Raw genomic sequence first — 10659 nt, forward strand, 5'->3', positions numbered from 1 at the left:
TTACTTCTACCATATAATAATTAGTTTTGTCTCATTTGTTTTGTTTCTTTTTTTCTTATTTCTTGCCTTCTATTGGATTAATTAAAAAAAGGTTGTTAGTTAGTTAAACATCCTTTTATTCTTCCTTGTGTGTTTTTTCCAGTTTATAACATATATTTTTGACTTATAATATCTAATGCACATTGTTACTTTTGTAACTTCACAGGCAATGCTGTGACCCTAAAAAATATAAACCTCACTTATTCCTCCCCTGTCTTTTGGATTACTGTCATAAATTTTCATTCTACAAATATGTCAAGCTCCACATGACATTATGTCTCACACAACCAATACACATTTAATGTCACCCACATGTTTACGGTTGGTGCTCCTCATTCCTAAGGTTACAGGTTCGATTCCCTGTCAGGGCACATACCTAGGTTGCAGGTTCAAACCCCAGTTGTACAGGAGGTGGTCGATTGATGTATCTCTCTCACATCGATGTTTGTCTCTCTTTTCCTCCCTCTCTAAAATTAAAAAAAAACAAAGAAAAACTAGTCGTCCTTTAAAAAAACAAGTTATATGCCTGGGGCATGACTACTCACCATGACTTGCTGGGTTAGGAATTTATGATCAGATCATTTTTTATCACTAGACTTGCAGAACCCCTTTTTGTCCATATCCTTAAACCTCTCCGGATTTCAGTTCACCTGAAACAGTCACCTCCATGAGGGCAGGAACTAAATCTGTATGAAAGGGAGATTTACATTTGGCAACAACTGTGGGGGTTTGGGTTAGGCAGAGGAAGAAGTTGAAATATGATATGGTTGTAACAAAGGCCTCAGTTGATCCTGTGGAATGCTCTGGACTTAGAATCGCCATTCAGAGTTGTCACAAATTTCAGCAAGTGGGCCTACTCTATATGCCTGTTTAAACTGGATGTGGTCTATTCCTAGGGAGGGACCATAAACTTGAGCAAGGCAGTTTACTCAGCCTCTGGCAATTTCTGGAGAGAGGCTCACCTAAAAATTTATGGCAGCCAATTCCTCCCTTTGCCTCCCTACCACCAAGAAAAAAAAAGAAAAAAAAAGAAAAAAAAAAAAAAAAAAAAAAAAGAAAAGATGAGCAGAGGGGATATCAGCCATAATTATTTATTTATTTTTACCTTTTTTATTCTTTTATTTTATTTTATTGTTGGCAATATTACAGATGTCTCCCATTTTCTCCCTTTTTGCCCTCCCTCCACCCAAACCCTACCCCACCCCAAGTCTTCCCTTTTCTATTGTCTGTGTCCATGGGTTATGCATATATGTTCTTTGGTCAATCTCTTTCTGTCCCCTCCCCTTCTCCTGAAGTCTGTTATTTTGTTCCATGCATCCATACCTCTGGACCTATGTTGTGTGTTGTTGTTTTGTTTAAATCAGGAGGCTGGCCAGATGTGATATTTGTTTTTCTCTAACTGGCTTATTTCCTTAGCATAATTCTCTCCAGGTCCATCCATGCTGTCTCAAAGGGTAAAGATCCTTCTTTTTTATAGCTGCATAGTATTTCATGGTGTAAAAATGTATCATAGTTGTTGTTTTTTTTACTTTATTTTTGGTGTTAATCCTCACTAGAGGATATTTTTTCCACTGCTTTTCAGAGAGAGTGGAAAGGAGGGAAGGAGGGAGAGAGAGAAGAAGAGAGACATTGATGTGGACATTGCCTGTTTACTTCTCACATGTACCCCAACCTGCCCTTGACCAGGAATCAAACTCATAACCCTTTGGTGTGGGGCCAACACTCTAATCACTGAGACACACCAGCCAGGGCACCACAGCTTTTTTATCCACTCATCTACTGATAGACACTTGGACTGTTTCCAGATCTTAGGTATCCTATATAATAAAAGCCCAGTGACTGAATGGCAGAACAACCAGTCAACCAGTCGCTATGATCCGCACTGACCATCAGGGGGCAGATGCTCAATGTAGGAGCTGCCCCAGGTGGTCCAGGATGAGCAGGGAGCAGCCACTCAGAGGGCAGGTCCACAGCCACTCGGCTGACCGGATGAGCAGCCCTCCCACAGCAGGCTGATCCCCACAGGCCACATCCCTCACCAGTGCACAAATCCCATGCACTGGGCCTCTAGTTGTAAATAATGCTGCTATGAACATAGGGGTGCATATATTCTTTCTTATTGGTGTTTTGGAATTGTTAGGATCGCTGGGTCAAACGGTAAATGTATTTTTAATTTTTTGAGGAGCCTCCACACCGTTTTCCACAGTGGCTGTACCAGTCTGCATTCCCACCAGCAGTGCACTAGGGTTTCCTTTTCTCCACATCCTTACCAGCACTTGTTGTTTGTTGACTTATTGATGTTAGCCATTCTGGCAGGTGTGAGGGGACACCTCATTGTCGTTTTAATTTACATCTCTCTTATGATTAGTGACTTTGAGCTTTTCTTCATGTGTCTATTGGCCATCTGTATGTCCTCTTTGGAGAAATGTATATTCAGGTCCTTTGCCCAATTTTTTGCCATCATTATTATTTATTAAGAGATAATAACTACACTACGATTACAGAGAAATTTTAACATCTGCAATATTTTTATGAGAAATGATTAAAATGTCAAATAGATTCTGAACGTCCCTTGCCCTTTTTAAAAATATATATTTTTTTATTGATTTTTTTACAGAGAGGAAGGGAGAGGGATAGAGAGTTAGAAACATGGATGAGAGAGAAACATCGACCAGCTGCCTCCTGCACACCTCCTACTGGGTGGAAGCTGCACCGCCCCCCTCCCTCCTGCGCCTCCAGCCCGCCAAGCAGGGAGCAGCGTCCTTGGAAATGAACCTGTGTTCCCGACGACGTGGCTGTCATCCTCAGGGAGGGCCCGCTGTCTGCGTTACTGTGCACCCACCTCGGTGACGCCCACAGAATCCAGTTAAGCACGTGTTCATGGGGGTGAATCACTAGCGTGACTACAGCCCTCAGCCCACCCGAGTTCAGAACCCACGTGCTGCCTGCTGCTCGGTGCTGGGGACAAAGCATGAGGGGCGGGACCAGATCCCTCCTCCGGACTCTCCGGAGCCCAAGCGCCCCGACCCAGTCTCCGCCCTGCCTCCTGCACACCTCCTACTGGGGATGTGCTTGCAGCCAAGGCACATGCCCTTGACCGGAATCGAACCTGGGACCCTTCAGTCCGCAAGCCGACGCTCTATCCACCGAGCCAAACGGGTTTTGGTCCCTTGCCCTTTTTTTTATTGGATTGTTTGTCTTCCTGGTGTTAAGGTATATGTGTTCTTTGTATATTTTGGAAATTAAACACTTATCAGATGTATCATTGGTGAACATGTTTTTTCATACAGTAGGTTCCCTTTTCATTTTATTGATGGTTTCTTTTCCTGTGCAGAAGCTTTTCAGTTTGATGTAGTCCCATTTTTTTCCTTTGTTTCCCTTGTCCTATGTGATCTATCAGTGAAAATACTGCTACATGAGATGTTTGAGATTTTGCTGCCTATGGTTTCTTTAGGATTTTTATGGTTTTGCGACTTACATTTAAGCTTTCATTCATTTTGAATTTATTCTTGTGTGTGGTGTAAGTTGGTGGTCTAGTTTTTTTTGTTGTTGTTTGCATGTACCTGTTCGAGTTTCCCAACACCACTTACTGAAGAGACTATCTTTCCTCCATTGTATGCTTTTATACTTTTGTCAAATATTAATTGGCCGTATTGGTATGCGTCCATTTCTGGGATCTCTGTTCTGTCCATTGATCTATATGCTTGTTCTTGTGCCAGTACCAGGCACTTTTGATTACAATTGCTTTGTAGTATGTATATATATATTTACATATATACTTATATAAATAAATACACTTTCAGATACCAAATAGATACATTAAGATAGAATTATCTTCTGATTAAATTTCTTTTCAAAATGATGAAGCAAAAAAAGTTGACCCAAGACCCTTCAATTCCAGTGTTATTATCTATAAAGTGGAAATAATAAGTACTTCATTAATTGTAAAGATTAAATAAACATATGTTATGTAAAAAAACAAATACAAAAGTTCTCCCTTATTTGTTTTGTTTCACTTTCTGCAGTTTTGTTTACCTGTGGCCACCAGTGGTCTGAAAATATTCAACAGAAAATTTCAGAAATAAAGAATTCATAAGTTTTAAATTGCTGCCTCTCCGAGTAGCACAATGAAATTTTGAGCTGTTCTGCTATGTTCTGCCCAGGGCACGAATCATCCCTTTGTCCAAAGTCTCTAGGCTCTATGCACCCCCTACCCTTTAGTCACTTAGTGGCCATGGCCAGTATCATAGTACTTGTATTCAAGTAAACCTTATTTTACTTAATAATGGCCCCAAAGTTCAAGAGTAGTGATGTTGGAAACTGATATGCTGAAGGGAAGCTGTAAAGTGTATGTGTGTATATGAAAAATCATAGAGTTCAGCACTATTCCAGGTTTCAGGCATCACTGAGTGTCTTGGAATGTATCCCCCACTGATAAAGGACTACTGTAAGTACAGTACGTGAAATATTTAATCCATTAAATAATATATAGAAATCATACTAAGATTCTCTGTGCATCTAGTCTCCTTCTCTACTCAACCTGAAAGATTTAATATTAGGAAGGATTACATTATGGGCTGGATTAAGGGAAATTTTTAGCAAAAATGTTTTCCACCTTTATTGAGATAAAATTGATATACAACATTGTGTAAATTTAAGGTGTACAACCTGTTGAGTTGATACATTTATATATTGCAAAATTATTATCACCATAGCTTTGCTAACAGTGTCATCATCTCAAAACTACCATTCCTTTTTTTGCGGTGAGATATTTAAGACCTACTCTCTTTGCAACTTTCAAGTACATAATATAGTATTGTTCAATATAATCATGCTGTACACTAGGTCCCCCAAATGTATTAATCTCATAGCTGGAATTTTATACTCTTTGACCTAGACAAAAAAAATTTTTTTGACCTAGACAAAATTTTAAGTCATTGCAACTAGTCTTTGGTTCACCTTCCACTCCTTTCCATTCCTCTGTTACTCCCTGGTTCATCCTCTTCCATTATTCACATTTGCAGTGTCCTCATGATGACTTCTAGTTCCCCACTGCTTCCCTTTCTGCACCCCATGCAGACCTAACCTCTCTCAAAGTGTTTCATGATACACTCAGAAATGAGTTATCTTTCCCCCTAATCTTATTTAAGTGATAAATCTCCTCATGGGGCTAGAGGTTAGGAAGAAACTACTAGTAGTAAGCTAATTTGAGTAAAAAACACATTTGGTTAATTTAATTTTTATGGCTATATTTACATTTGAAAAGAGGATAGTCATTAATCCAAGCTACAGTATTTGGTAGTAGAATTGTAAGTTCTGTAAAGGCAGTAGCTCTCAATCTCAGCTGCACATTTGAGAAGACTTTAAAAGATGCCTACTGCCGAGACCCCACACTCAGAGATTCCAATACAACGATTGGGTCTGGAGTGGGGCCCAGGTGTTGGAATGTTTACAGCATCCTAAATGGATTCCAAGTGTGCAGCTAGGATTGAAAAACACTGGGTTAGAATGATCACCTTGATTTAGCTTTCAATACTAAAATTTTCCATTGTTCTGTTATGTGGGTTACATACATATTAATGGAAATATCTGGTAAAAGAAGGTTGGGGAAATTTTAATGCAAAGGTAATAGAGCAATAATTAAAATCTATGTCATTAAATCCAGCTCCCAAGTTTACTAATGTGGAAACAGATTCAAATGATTAAGTTTGCACAGCGAATTTAGAGGTGGAGACAGGACAACCTTTAAATGATGTCAACAATAGGATATTTTAAAATACCCTAGCCCTGGCTGGGTGGCTCAGTTGGTTGGAGCATCATCCGTACACCAAAAGGTTGCAGGTACAATTCTCTGTCAGGGCACATGCCTAGGTGGTGGTTTGGGTCCCCAGTCGGAGCGAGTACAGGAGGCAACCAATCATTGTTTCTCTCTCTCATGGATGTTTCTCTCTCTCTCTCTCTCTCTCTTTCTCTCTAAAAATCAATAAAAATTTAAAAATAGAAAATCAAAAAAAGTAGCCTAAATATTTTTTTTACTCTTTGAAATTTAACTTATTTGTTAAAGGACTAAACTTACTGTAAATTAAGATTCATTTGTGAAAATGACAACAATTCAAACAATGTACAAAGATACAAAGTGAAAAGGAAATCTCCTGCCCTATTCCAATCCTGTTTTAAAGGTTACTTAAAAAATAATTTCTGCACAGAGTATAACCATTGTCTTCCACAAGGTAGCAGTATTGCTTATTCTTGAACAATTTCCCCAAGGCCAGTTCCTTCCCTGATTGTCAGGGTGGGCTATGAAGATTCAAATCTTCTCAGTGACAGAATCAGTCCCTGGTACTGCAATGTCAGGTCGAAGCCAGATTACTGTTTCACGAGGAAAACCAGAAGTGAGCAAAGAGCTGTACTGTACGGAGCTGTATCTGTGTGGAGAAACAGTAGGAAGAGATCAGGGACTGAGACATTCAGTGGAAGCACAGGGTTAGATGCTGCCTAGAAAACTATCAGTTGCCTATCTCGGTATTATCCAGTTTTGTGAAAATGTGCATCCAATTCTGTCATGCACAAAAATGTTCCCTTTACAACAAACTGGTCTCAGACTGTAGGACCCAGTCAAGGACTTCCATGGTATCCCTTATGACTCCAGGAGTCTCTGGGCTACTAGAAACAGGCCTGATATTTTGATACTGCCTTTCTGCAAAAAGAGCTGGGGAGATTATGTTTGGGCTTCCCCAACCTTGTAGATTTCCAGCTAGAAACAGGTGATAAACAGCACAGATGCTTCGGTTTTTATCATTAAATTCTAGAGACATATGTGTGAGGAAAAATAATTTTTGGACTTTCTCTGTGATCATGTATCGACAAGAATAAAAAGTTTATTACTGGTCACATCCTTGGGATCTTTTTAAATATATATATTTTTAAATATATATTGATTTCAGAGAGGAAGGGAGAGGGAGAGAGAGATAAAAACATCACTGATGAGAGAGAATCATTGATAGGCTGCCTCCTACACAACCCACACTGGGGATCAAGCCTGCAATCCGGGCATGTGCCCTGACTGGGAATCAAACCATGACCTCCTGTTTCATAGGTTGACACTCAACCACTGAGCCACGTCAACCAGGCATCATTGGGATCTTGAGAGAATACTTTTTCTCTGTGCCATTCAAGAATAGGCTTCTCCATGACTTAGGAGGGAACAGAACTGAAGAGAGTCATAAAATAATATAGTCTTAGGAAGAAAAACTCTTTTCATCTCAAAGCCTTGACATTGTTCCAACAGGGATAGGGGAAGGGACAATGGATAGACTATGAGAGGAGAGGGTTATGGGAGTGCCATGTCACTAAGCAGAAAGCTCTGTCCTCAAGGTGAATCCAGACAAACCAAAGAGACGGAGGTATGTGGGAAGCACATAATGGAATTTTTAAGATAAAGCTCTAATAACTACAGACTTATAGTGATTTGTTTGGGATCCTTTGGAATAAAGGGTTTATTCTCCAAAATAGAACTAGAGCAAGAACCCAATTTTTATGTTTTCGTCACCAAAGGCTTTCTAAAACCTTCTAAGCTTTTACACCAAAAATAGTTTGGTAACTAATCAATGGGAGTTGCTGCACTTAATTGCAACAAGAAACAAGAGAGGCATCATATTAACTATGAGTCATAATGTCAAAAGTTAAAATTGTTACTTTCCCTAAGCATTATTTCTTTTAGGGCCTCCTAGCTATTTCTAAATGATGTGCTTGATTACAACTATGAAGTTACACCTTTTTTTTTTGTTTTTTTTTTATACACTGTATCCAAATGTCATGCTAGGTTAGAGAATTTGGCAATGTGTCCAATCATTGTGCATTGTCATGGGAAATCCTGACCATTTCCTTTATGAGGTTGGAAATATTACACTGTCCTGCATCATCGCAATATGCCAATGTTGTAGGTTCAATCCCTGGTCAGGGCACATACAATAATCAACCAATGAATGCATAAGTAACTGTAACAACAAATCAATGTTTCTCTCTCTCTCTCTCTCTCTCTCTTAAATCAATAAATTAAAAGCTTTCAGATCCACCATCTGCAGTGAAGTCACCGCCAAGATGCAGATTTTCATGAAAACCCTCACAGGGAAGACCATCACTCTCGAGGTTGAACCCTCGGATATAATAGAAAATGTAAAAGCCAAGATCCAGGATAAGGAAGGAATTCCTTCTGATGAGCAAAGACTAATCTTTGCTGGCAAGCTACTGGAAGACGGACATACTTTGACTACAACATTAAAAGGAGTCCATTCTTCATCTTGTGTTGAGACTTTGTGGTGGTGCTAAGAAAAGGAAGAAGTCTTACACCACTCCCAAGGAGACACACATCAGAGAAAGAAGGTTAAGCTGGCTGTCCTGAAATACTACAAAGTGGATGAGAACGGCGAAATTAGTTTCCTTCATTGGGAGTGCCCTTCCGATGAATGTGGTGCTGGGGTTTTTATGACCAGCCACTTTGACAGACATTATTGTGGCAAATGTTGTCCGACCTATTGCTTCAACAAACCAGAAGACAAGAAACTGTGTATGGGTTAATAAAGGACATGAACTAATAAAAACAGGCAAACAGAGATAAAGGCCTCCAGGAAATTCTAATTTGCAGACAGGGTGCAGAGCCTCTGGACCAGACATTCTCAAAGACGCTGCATTGTTCCCCCTCGGGGAGAGGTGCACTGGAAATGAGTGGCACTGAGTCCGACTCACTCTTATTTTAGATGGGCTATTCTAGCCTCACACTAGGTAACCAAAAGCTGGACTCATTAAGAAGAGACAGCAGTGTCCAATTTCTATATTTTATCTTTCCCATTTCATGACACACTATTTGAATGCAGAGGGTCCTTTATGACTCATTTGGAAAATATAAGAAGAAAAAAAATGGCTGTAGTTATTCCTGGACTAGTACCCATAGTCAGCATTTTCTGCACAGATGCAATTTGAACATCATCTCTATCTTCAGCTCCTAAAATTCTAAGTTCTTACTAAGTGAGTTTAAGAAGCTATTCAGCATAGGAACTTATTTATCCTCCATATGTAAGGAAGCTCTAGGTGCCAGAGAGAGACTTTCACATAGTGAAAATTTAAAAAATTTAAAAACTGAGTACATTAGCACTTTTTCATTAGAATAGAAAGGGGCTTTGGTCTGCGCTACAGGGCATTGGACAGGATTTTCATGCTTGAATTCAGTCATTTGATGGATCATCATTTATTCTTTCCCGAAATGCCGCTTGAAATTGACAATGATAAAGCCGAAACCGGTTTGGCTCAGTGGATAGAGCGTCGGCCTGCGGACTGAGAGGTCCCAGGTTCGATTCCGGTCAAGGGCATGTACCTGGGTTGCGGGTCATTTATTCTTTCCCGAAATGCCGCTTGAAATTGACAATGATATGGCTGTACTTTAATGAAGTGACTACATTTCCAGCTGGAAAGTCAAAATTATAATGTGTTAATTAACAAGGTTATCACTTTATATTTTCCTTTTATATAATTTCACAGCAGATGGTATTTACATTGGTTTCATTTATTTGGAGGGTCTAACTAAAAGGTGTAGGTCGGCTTTCCTGATGTACTGGATTAGGTCACGGATCACCTAGCTTGGGGGCAAGGGTGGAGATATATGCAGGCATTGCTTGTGAAATTTCTTGAAGCATGTAAATGAAATTTCTAGGAAATCCTCCAGGAGAATGAGAGAGGGTCAAGTGTATAAGTTGACAAATGTTCACAACTAGCTGTTAACACTTTGTTGGTGATTTTGGCAGATGCAAACATGAGAAATTCAAGTGTTTAAGGTTATCGGTAGAGACAAAGGTGGGTTTAATATGCAGGGATAGATGAAGTGCGATCTAAGAAGGTTTAAATGCTAACACATCTGTAGTTCATCATCATCTAATTCCTAAGAATGGCAACAATGTGTTGTAGTGAATCCTTTCAGAATGCCTTCTGGCCCCACTTGCTAAGGGGGAGAGCAACCCAGTATCCATATGATGCTGCTCCCCTGGTCACAGTTGATTGGACCTAAGCTGAGTTAATCACATTCTCTCCCCTGGGTATTGGGAATAGGGATGCAGCGTCTTTGGTTAGCTTGTCTTGGGCACAGGAGCTAGTAAGTGATGCAGAGCTGCCGTTTTCTACCAGGGGGATTCTGAAGCAAAGAAAGCTAGTCTTCAGAGAAAAAGGAGATAATATTGTGCCTGGAAGAGGTGAAGAGAATACCTTTTGTTACCAACGTTCACGTTCCGTGTCAGTCCCACATTAGGACCTGGCTGTCCTGCAGCTTTGGTTCCCAAAGATACTCCTGTATCTTTTCAATAAGCATCACCCTCTTGTGCTTGAAGTGGTTAGTTTGGGTATCTATTCCTTGCAAACAATTATCTCTGATTAAGATAGTTTTTTTTTCCTACATAGAACAGCGATTCTCAACCTGTGGGTCGCGACCCCTTTGGCGGTCGAACAACCCTTTCACAGGGGTCGCCTAAGACCATCCTGCATATCAGATATTTACATGATGATTCATAACAGTAGCAACATTACAGTTATGAAGTAGCAACGAAAATAATTTTATGGTTGTGGGTCACCACAACA

General features: G+C 39.9%; 1 pseudogene; it reads left to right on the plus strand.

Annotated features, from left to right (window-relative positions):
- The first annotated feature begins 8107 nt into the window (after positions 1 to 8107).
- Positions 8108 to 8616, plus strand: LOC102773795 (annotated as a pseudogene).
- The last annotated feature ends 2043 nt before the right edge of the window (positions 8617 to 10659 follow it).

This window comes from Myotis davidii, unplaced genomic scaffold (assembly GCF_000327345.1).
Source record: "Myotis davidii unplaced genomic scaffold, ASM32734v1 scaffold46, whole genome shotgun sequence".
Lineage (NCBI taxonomy): Eukaryota > Metazoa > Chordata > Mammalia > Chiroptera > Vespertilionidae > Myotis > Myotis davidii.